The 10,031-nt window shown below is 56.2% G+C and overlaps 1 non-coding gene across 1 annotated transcript; it reads left to right on the top strand.

Annotated features, from left to right (window-relative positions):
* The first annotated feature begins 4,488 nt into the window (after window positions 1-4,488).
* Window positions 4,489-4,639, top strand: LOC138465957 (5.8S ribosomal RNA). The gene has a single exon (XR_011267921.1). It is a non-coding gene; the product is annotated as a 5.8S ribosomal RNA (ribosomal RNA).
* Window positions 4,640-10,031: the final 5,392 nt, after the last annotated feature.

Raw genomic sequence — 10,031 nt, forward strand, 5'->3', positions numbered from 1 at the left:
AAAGGTATGGAGGGCTAAGAAAAGGAATAGGGAGACAGTGTATGCTTGTGTTTAACTGATCAACGGGGGTTAATAGAGTGATTTAATGTTTTATGAGGGTGTGATTATTAGGATGCGTGGTTTTAGAGGGTTGGCTGGGGCTATCTGCGTGTGATTCGGGATGGCACACAGGCATCTGTTGCAAGGGGGAAGGGGCATCTTGCTATTTGGAAGAAGGATCAGGCATTATGGTATTGGACTAGAGGGAGGGATTGGGCATCTTGCTGGGGTCTGAATGGTTGGATAGGGGCATGCTAGTGTAGGTCTGGTGGGATGGGGCACTTTTGTGTGGCTCTGGAGAAAGGGGGCACATTGGTGTGGGTCTGGAGGGATAGATAGGACATAGTGGTGTGGGTCTGGTTGAGGGATAGGGACAGTGGTATGGGTTGGGGTACATTGGTGTGGGTCTGGGGAGGGATGGAGGACATGGGTGTGTTTCTGGAGGGAGAGATGGGGCACAGTGGGTCTGGAGGGTGGCATTGGTCATCTAGGTGTGGGTTGGGAAGTGGGACGGGGCATTTTGGTGTGGCTCTGGAGGGAGGTGGTGGGGCACATTGGTGTGGATCTTGGCAGAGGGATGGTGCACATGGGTGTGTTTCTGGAGGGAGAGATGGGGCACAGTGGGTCTGGTGGGTAGCATGGGTCATCTAGGTGTGGGTTAGGAAGTTGGACGGGACATCTTGGTGTGGCTCTGGAGGGAGGTGGTGGGGGCACATTGGTGTGGATCTGGGTGGAGGGATGGTGCACATGGGTGTGTTTCTGAAGGGAGAGATGGGGCACAGTGTGTCTGGAGGGTGGCATGGGTCATCTAGGTATGGGTTGGGAAGTGGGAAGGGGCATTTTGGTGTGGCACTGGAGGGAGGTGGTGGGGGCACATTGGTGTGGCTCTGGCGGGAGGTGGTGGGGCACATTGGTGTGGATCTTGGCGGAGGGATGTTGCACATGGGTGTGTTTCTGGAGGGAGAGATGGGGCACAGTGGGTCTGGTGGGTAGCATGGGTCATTTAGGTGTGGGTTAGGAAGTTGGACGGGGCATCTTGGTGTGGCTCTGGAGGGAGGTGGTGGGGCACATTGGTGTGGCTCTGGGGGGAGGTGGATGGGGCACATGGGCGTGTTTCTGGAGGGAGAAATGGGGCACAGTGGGTTTGGAGGGTGGCATGGGTCATCTAGGTGTGGGTTGGGAAGTTGGACAGGGCTTCTTGGTGTGGCTCTGGAGGGAGGTGGTGGGGGCACATTGGTGTGGATCTGGGTGGAGGGATGGTGCACATGGGTGTGTTTCTGGAGGAAGAGATGAGGCACAGTGTGTCTGGAGGGTGGCATGGGTCATCTAGGTGTGGATTGGGAAGTGGAACGGGGCATTTTGGTGTGGCTCTGGAGGGAGGTGGTGGGGGCACATCAGTGTGGCTCTGGAGGGAGGTGGTGGGACACATTGGTGTGGATCTTGGCGGAAGGATGGTGCACATGGGTGTGTTTCTGGAGGGAGAGATGGGGCACAGTGGGTCTGGAGGGTGCCATGGGTCATCTAGGTGTGGGTTGGGAAGTTGGACGGGGCATCTTGGTGTGAATCTGGAGGGAGGTGGTGGGGGCACATTTGTGTGGATCTGGGTGGAGGGATGGTGCACATGGGTGTGTTTCTGGAGGGGGAGATGGGGCACAGTGTGTCTGGAGGGTGGCATGGGTCATCTAGGTATGGGTTGGGAAGTGGGACGGGGCATTTTGGTGTGGCTCTGGAGGGAGGTGGTGGGGGCACATTGGTGTGGCTCTGGAGGGAGGTGGTCGGGCACATTGGTGTGGATCTTGGCGGAGGGATGGTGCACATGGGTGTGTTTCTGGAGGGAGAGATGGGGCACAGTGGGTCTGGTGGGTAGCATGGGTCATCTAGGTGTGGGTTAGGAAGTTGGACGGGACATCTTGGTGTGGCTCTGGAGGGAGGTGGTGGGGGCACATTGGTGTGGCTCTGGAGGGAGGGGGATGGGGCACATGGGTGTGTTTCTGGAGGGAGAGATGGGGCACAGTGTGTCTGGAGGGTGGCATGGGTCATCTAGGTGTGGGTTGGGAAGTGGGACAGGGCATTGTGGTGTGGCTCTGTAGGGAGGTGGTGGGGCACATTGGTGTGGGTCTTGGCGGAGGGATGGTGCACATGGGTGTGTTTCTGGAGGGAGAAATGGGCCACAGTGGGTCTGGTGGGTAGCATGGGTCATCTAGGTGTGGGTTAGGAAGTTGGACGGGGCATCTTGGTGTGGCTCTGGGGGGAGGTGGTGGGGCACATTGGCATGGCTCCGAAGAGCGGTGGATGGGGCACAATGGGTGTGTTTCTGGAGGGAGAGATGGGGCACAGTGGGTCTGGAGGGTAGCATAGGTCATCTAGGTGTGGGTTGGGAAGTTGGGTGGGCATCTTGGTGTGGCTCTGGAGGGAGGTGGTGGGGGTACATTGGTGTGGATTTGGGTGGAGGGATGGTGCACATGGGTGTGTTTCTGGAGGGAGAGATGAGGCACAGTGGTTCTGGAGGGTGGCATGGGTCATCTAGGTGTGGGTTGGGAAGTTGGACTGGGCATCTTGGTGTGGCTCTGTAGGGAGGTGTTGGGGGCACATTGGTGTGGGTTTGATGGGAGGGATGGGGACATTGGTCTGGGGAGGGATGACCGCATATTGGTGTGGGTCTGGAAGGAGGGGACGGGGCACATTGGTGTGGGTCTGGGCGGATGGGGGCATACTAGGATGGGTGAGTTGGCTGGGGCTATCCGCATGTGATTCAGGATCGGCACATGGGCATCTGATGCAAGGGGAAGGGGCATCTTGCTATGTGGAGGGAGGATGGGGCATTATGGTATTGGTCTAGAGGGAGGGATGGGGCATCTTGGTGTGATTCTGAGAGGAAGGGATGGTGCACATGGGTGTGGGTCTGTAGGGAGGGATGGGGACATTGCTGTAGGTATGAAGGGAGGCATAGGACACATTGGTGTGCATCTGGAGGGAGGGATGGGGCACATTGGTGTGGGTCTGGAGGGAAGGATTGGGGCTCATTGGTCGGAGGACGGATAGGGGCATCTTTCTGTGTGGAGGGAGCATGGGCCATCATGGTATGGGTCTTGAGGAAGGGATTGGGCATCGTGGCGTCTGGATCGGAGGGGGCATTGTCGATCTGGAATGGAGGGACAGGGCATATAACGGGGGCATGTCAGGGAATGGTGGAGCATGTGGGTCAGGGCTTGAGCGCTCTGGTGGGAAGGAAGGGGGCATCTGGGTGTGAATGGAGGGATATGGGGTATGTTTGTCTGGAGAGAAGGATGTTGGTTTATTGGAGTGGTGGGAGCATGTGTGTGTCGAAGGGATGGGGTAATCGGGTGTGGGTATAGAGAGAGGGCGAATGGCGCCATCTGAGTGTGGAGGTAGAGATGAAGCATATGGGTGTGGCTCTGAGGGGTGGAGCATCTTGGTGTAGGTATGGAGGGACAGATGTTGGTGTCTTTGTGTGGGTTCGGATGGAGGGAGGGTGGCATGTAGGTCAGGAGGGAGGTGGCATTTGAATCTGGAACGTGTTTGGAAGGAGAAATGGGGCGTTTGAGTGTGAATGGTTTCTGCTTGTGCGTGGGGGCATAAAGGATCATTAACAGCGGAGCAGCGGGAGGGAGCCGTGGGCCCGACCTCGGTTGCATCCCAGACGTGCACACCCACAGCCCGGGGCACCTCTCGCAGAGCGGTCCGGTGCGTGTGGTCAACCAGCCCCCTCTCCTCACTGAGCCCGCATCTGCGCTGGCCGGGGGCGCACACTCCTCTCTCTGACCTGCCAGCTGCTGGGCATTGGTGGGCACACCCCGGTCACCAGGGAAGCCCCGAGTGGGGGCAGCCGGGAGCCGAGGGAAACCTGACTGCTCTCGAGGGGTGCCTCCCCAGGCAGACAGGCGCCCGGCACGCCAGGCATGAGCCCTGAGCCATGGTGCAGCTGGCTCACTTGACGGTGGGCACCAAGGTTCCAGCAGCCCACATCTGTGTGTGAGCAATGGCCAGGCCCGCTGGCACAGTGGGTGACCTTCCCTCTTGCCCAGGTACCTGGAGCTGGGCCCTATGCAGCCGGGCTGGGGTTTGAAGACTCTAGTGGTCCAACCCGACCCCCTGTCTGTGCTGTCTCTGGCCTGCCTCGTTGTCCATCTCCCAGCCCCCCCTCCCAAAAGGGGAGGGGTCAGGGAAGGATGAGTGGATCGGGCCGTGTGGGCAGGTGGCGGAGCGGCCTACCTCCATCCCCCTGGGAAGCGCTGTGCTGCTGCAGCTGGCGGTCAGGCTGAGCACCTGGATTATTATTATTATTATTTTTTTTTTTTTAAAACCACAATGGTTTCGGCCGAGCTAGACAGGGAGCTGGGCTGTCCTGCCACAGCCAGCGCTGCCTCCCCCAACCTCTCCTGCACCGGCAGGGTCAGGCCGACGTCTAGGACAAAAAAAGTTGACTGTGGCTCTTGGCGGTGGATCACTCGACTCGTGCATCGATGAAGAACGCAGCTAGCTGCGAGAATTAGTGTGAATTGCAGGACACATTGATCAACACGTCGAACGCACCATGTGGCCCTGGGTTTTTCCCGGGACTACGCCTGTCTGAGGGTCGCTTGTACATGAATCGCCCCGGGGTTCACTCCCAGGGTCGTGACTGGGGCTGTCGCAGGGACCCCATTCCATTCATCCCCCTAAGGTCAGACCCCGATCAGCACCGTCGCTGGATCCTTGGATCTGGCGCGCAAGCTCATTGCCGACGCGTCCTGGCTTCCCCAGTTTCCCCTCCTCATGCTGGTTTCGGGAGGGCCGGGTGGCTTTAAAAAAGCCTGGCGCACCTTCACCCCACCCCGGGGCACCTGGCCGTGCTGTCTGTGTGGCTGTCTTTGGTGTCCCACGGCTGCCGGCGCAGGATGACCATGGAGCGCGGACCTCGTGACCATGTGGGCTTCGGTCACAGATTGGGACAGAATACACTCGCCTGCGCTAAGGGCTGGGGCAACCCCCCATACGGGCCCGAGGCCAGCTGCCCTGAGCTTTGTGCTCCCCGACCACGGCCTTAGATCAGACGTGGTGACCTGCTGAATTTAAGCATATTACTAAGCAGAGGAAAAGGAACTAACCAAGACTCCCTCAGTAAAGGCCAGTGAAAAGGGAAGAGCCCAGCGCCGAATCCCCATTCAGCAGCAGGCGTGGGAAATGTGGCGTACAGAAGACCGACTCCCCGGCATCGCTCAGGGGGCTCAAGTCCTTCTGATCGAGTCTCCCCACGCGGATGGTGTTAGGCCGATAGCGGCCTCCTGCACACCGGGATCAGGTCTTCTTGGAGTCAGGTTGCTTGGGAATGCAGCCCAAAGCGTGTGGTAAACTCTAAGGCTAAATACGGGCGCGAGACTGGTGGCCAACAAGTACCGTGTGGGAAAGTTGAAGAGAGTTCAAGAGGGTGTGAAACGGTTGAGCAGTAAACTGGTGGGGTCTGTGCAGTCCACCCACAGGATTCAACACGGCAGGCAGGTTGGTCACCTGGAACGGTGGAGGCCCTTGCAGGTCTGCGGCCCGGGCACATCCAGCCCCAGCAGGGCGCATTTCCTGACAGCAGTTTTGCTGTGTCCACGGGGCTGAGGGAGATAGAACGCCACTAGGCCCTTATCCGGCAACTGTCCTGGCCCCTCTTGGGGGATGCTAGAATGGCCACGGGAGACGGGGCTCCCGATGTGACTGTGGTGGACTGCCCTCAATACGCCCCAACCACGTCGTGCTGCCGGGCGGGGAGGCCCACAAAGGGCGCCAGGGGTCTGAGGTGATGTCGGTTAACCACCCGACCTGTTTGGAAACACTGACTAAGAGTATAATGCCTGCCCGAGTCAGAGGGATGAATGAAATCCTGTGATGTAATGATGTTGAGGGCCGGTGCCCGGCGATTGCAGTGGCATCCTGTCGCGGTGGGCCCTCCACTGACCCGTATCGCCCGCTCTGTCAGAGAGATGATGCATGAGCGTGTGTGATAGGACCCGAAAGATGGTGAACTCGGCCTGGTGGAGGTCCGTAGCGGTCCTGATGTGTAAATCGGTCATCCGACCTGGGTATAGGGGCAAAAGACTAATCGAATGATATAGTAGCTGGTTCTATCCGAAGTTTCACTCAGGATAGCTGGCGCACGGAAACCCCAGTTTTATCTAGCAAAGCGAATGATTAGAGGTATTGGGGCCAAAATTATCTCAACCTGCTCTCAAACTTTAAATGGGTATGAAGCCCGGCTTGCGGGCGTGGAGCCGGGTATTGTATGAAAGTGCTCAGTGGGCAACTTTTGGTAAGCAGAACAGGCGCTGCAGGATGAACCGCACCCGGGGTTAAGGCGCATGATGCAGATGCTCATGAGTCCCCAGAAACGGTGTTGGTTGATATAGACAGCAGGATGGTGGCCATGGTAGTCGGAATCCGCTAAGGAGTGTGTAACAACTCACCTGTCGAATCAACTAGCCCTGAAAATGGATGGCCCTGGAGCATCAGGCCCATACCAGGCCGGCGTTGAGAGCCGCGGGGGCTAAGTCAGGCGAGTAGGAGGGCTGCTGCAGTACGCACAGAAGCCTGGGGCGAGGGCCCACGTGGAGCCGCCGCAGGTGCAGATCTTGGTTGTAGTAGCAAATATTAAAACAAGAACTTTGAAGGATGAAGTGGAGAAGGGTTCCATGTGAACAGAAGTTGAACATGGGTCAGTCAGTCCTAAGAGATGGGCGAGCGCCGTTCGGAAGGGATGGGCTATGGCCTCCATTGCCCTCAGCCGATCGACAGGAAGTCGGGTTCAGATCCCCGAACCCAGAGTGGCAGGTATGGGCGCCCTTGCAGCGTCCAGTGCGGTAATGCAAATGATCCCAGAGAAGCCGGCGGGAGCCGCACAGAGTTTTTTTTTTATTTTTATTTTTTTTAAACAATTTTTATTTTATATAACACACCAAACATTAAACATTACAATTCTTGGGACTTCCATCATCAGATTCAGCGTCAGAGTGTTACAATCAGCATTGTCCAGTCCCATTCCCATCCTCCCCCCTAACCTGAGCCAATATGTCCATGTCATCATCCTGTGATTTTTCAGGCGGGTTTATCGTCGTCTCTTTATCCGTTTCATCATCGCTCTGATCAGACTGTGGGGGCCACTCATGGTAGCCACCAGCTGCCTCCATTCAATTAGGGGTCCTACCTCCTCCTCCCCTCCCCTACAAACCGTGTCCCACCAAACAGCCGTTTCTGCCTCCGCCCATTTTAAGAGGTCAGCCCACCACAACTCTATCCTCGGCCTCTGGGCTGCCTTCCAGCACATTGCTATCCTTCGTTTGGCCAGGACATATGCTAGATCTTTCATTTTGCTTATGTGCCTTAAGTTACGTGGCCTAGGGAATCCCCCCAGCATGCATGCCCAGGCCGACTCCACCTCCAGTGTAATACCGGTTCGTGCTAAGCGTGTCTTCACTTCTTGCCAAAACCGTCCCACCTCAGGGCAGGCCCAAAACATGTGGAGTAGCCCAGCCTCCTCCACCCCACACCTAGGGCATTTCTGAGTCGTATGGCCACCAAACCTAGCGATCTTACCGGGGGTGATATATGCTCTATGTGTGACATATAGTTGGATCTGCTGGAGCCTTGCGTTCTGGGACACTTTTTTATGATATCTTTGGGCTCTTTTCCAGAGCCCATCCGACATAGGCTCTCCCACCTCATCCTCCCAACGTTGTCTCAGTTGGGTCAAGTCCTTCCCCACCTTGGACCCCAACAGCTCGTATATGCCGGAAATCTCATGGCCACCCTCTGAAATATCATATATAGCCTCCATGGTGGCATCCGGTTGTCCGGTGAGCACCTCTGTTGGCCATTTTGCTCGTACTCTCTTGACAATTCTGGTGTAAGTTATGTACTGCCCTTTATGCACCCCAGTATCTTCGATCAGGTTCGGGAACTCTAATGTCTCCCCTTCCAGCCATATGTCTCCCAGGGTGGCCAGGCCCACTGGTTCCCAGTACTTGCGGACCTCTTGTATCAGCTGGGGATCCTCTCCACATAGTGCTGCAAGCGGCACCTGCATATAGTACGGAACCGGGTGTCCCGCAATCTGCCACGTTCTGTGCCATATCTCCCATCCCAGTACCAGCAGCCCGCCATCCCCCGGACCCTCGACTTGGACAGCCACACCACTTCTTTGAGGAAGAAGGGGAGCGGTTCCCTGCACAGCAGCCTGGTTTCTGCCGTCTCCTCGTCAGACAGCCATCTTGTTACATACTGCAGCTGCCCTGCCAGATAGTATAGCTCAAAATTTGGTAGGTTGATACCTCCCCTATCACACGAGTTCTGTAGTTTCCAGAGGGCCACCCTGTTCCTGGAGTTGCCCCAGATGAAGCCCCTACACAGGCTATGGAGGCTAGCGAAAAAGTGCCTCGGGATCCCATGCGGGATGTTAACAAAGAAATGCAACAGTCTGGGCAAAACTACCATTTTTAGCAGAGCAGCCCTCCCCACCATAGCCAGGGGTAACCTGGACCAGAATCCCATGCTGTTCTTAATTCCTTCTACTGCTTTAACCGTGTTGCGTGCATGTTCTTCTTCTGCCGTATGGTATATGTCAATTCCGAGATATCGGAACAACTTTGTGTGCCAGGGCATCGGCAACACTGGCAGACTCCCGGGCACGACAAGCTTGTATCTCCCCAGAGGGAACACGCTAGACTTTTTGGGGTTAACCGCTATGCCAGAGAGAACGGCAAATCGCTCCATCATGTCTAGAATATATTTCATGTTTTCTTCTGGGTAGCGTAAATATAACAGTATGTCGTCTGCATATAAAGAAACCAGGTGCATGCCACCCGCAGTGCGAATACCTATCTCCCCGTATTGCTGTCTCAGGCAGGTGGCCAATGGCTCCAGTGCCAATATGTATAACATGGGCGACCACGGGCATCCCTGTCTAGTGCCTCTGCTTAGTTGCCATTTGTCCGAAATGATAGCACCCGTTATGACCCTGGCGATCGGGGAGCTGTAAACATTGTCACCCACCTGAGGTACCCCGGTCCCATTCCATAGCCCTCTAAGGTCGCGATCAACCAGGGCCATCTTACTCGTCGAAGGCCTTGACCGCGTCTAGTGAAACTATTGCCAGTTCACCTGGGTCATTTTTTGTCTGGTCAAGGATGTGATGCAGTCTTCTGAGATTATCAGTTATGTTCCTGCCCGGGACATAGCCCGTTTGGTCGGCATGTATCAGTTTACCAATGACAGCCTTAAGCCTATTTGCCAGTACAGCAGTGAGGATTTTACTATCCTGATTGAGCACCGATAAGGGCCTGTACGACCCACAATCAGTGCTAGGCTTGCCCGGCTTTAGAAGCGGGATAATCACCGCCTCTCGCAGGGTCTCTGGTAGCCTGCCTTGCTCATACGACTCATTAAGCATGGCCAGCAGCGGGGGAAGCAACTCTTGTTTATAGGTTTTATAAAATTCACTTGGAAGCCCATCGGGGGCCTCACAGGTGGGCAAGTAGCGAACCACTAGTTCGAGTTTTTCCATCGTAATAGGGGCATCTAGGTCTGCGCGTTCTGCCTCATCTAAGGTGGGTAGGCCCATGTCCTCCAATGTTACCCGAATTTCGTGGTCTCTAGGGCCACCTGGGTCCCCATAAAGATGTTTATAGAATCTCAGGAACTCCTCATTCACCCCCTCCTGGGTATTCTGAGTCCACCCTCCCTTGCCTTTAATTTCCCTGATCACCGTTCGCGGCGTCTCACTCTTGTATAGCCAGGCCAGCAACCTGCCCGGCTTATCTCCCCCTGCGTGCTGTCTCTCCACGTATTTCTTATAGCTTAGTTTACATAACCTGTCCCAGCAGTCCCCACTGGCCTGTTGTAATTGCCTTATCCTGTCTCTGTCCTCATCAGCGGTGCCTTCCGTACGCATGCTGCCCTCCAACTCCTCCTCAATTCCCTTCAACTCCTGCTCTATGCCCCCCTGAAGCTCCCTA

Source organism: Ambystoma mexicanum, chromosome 1p (assembly GCF_040938575.1).
Source record: "Ambystoma mexicanum isolate Mex_15411 chromosome 1p, UKY_AmexF1_1, whole genome shotgun sequence".
Lineage (NCBI taxonomy): Eukaryota > Metazoa > Chordata > Amphibia > Caudata > Ambystomatidae > Ambystoma > Ambystoma mexicanum.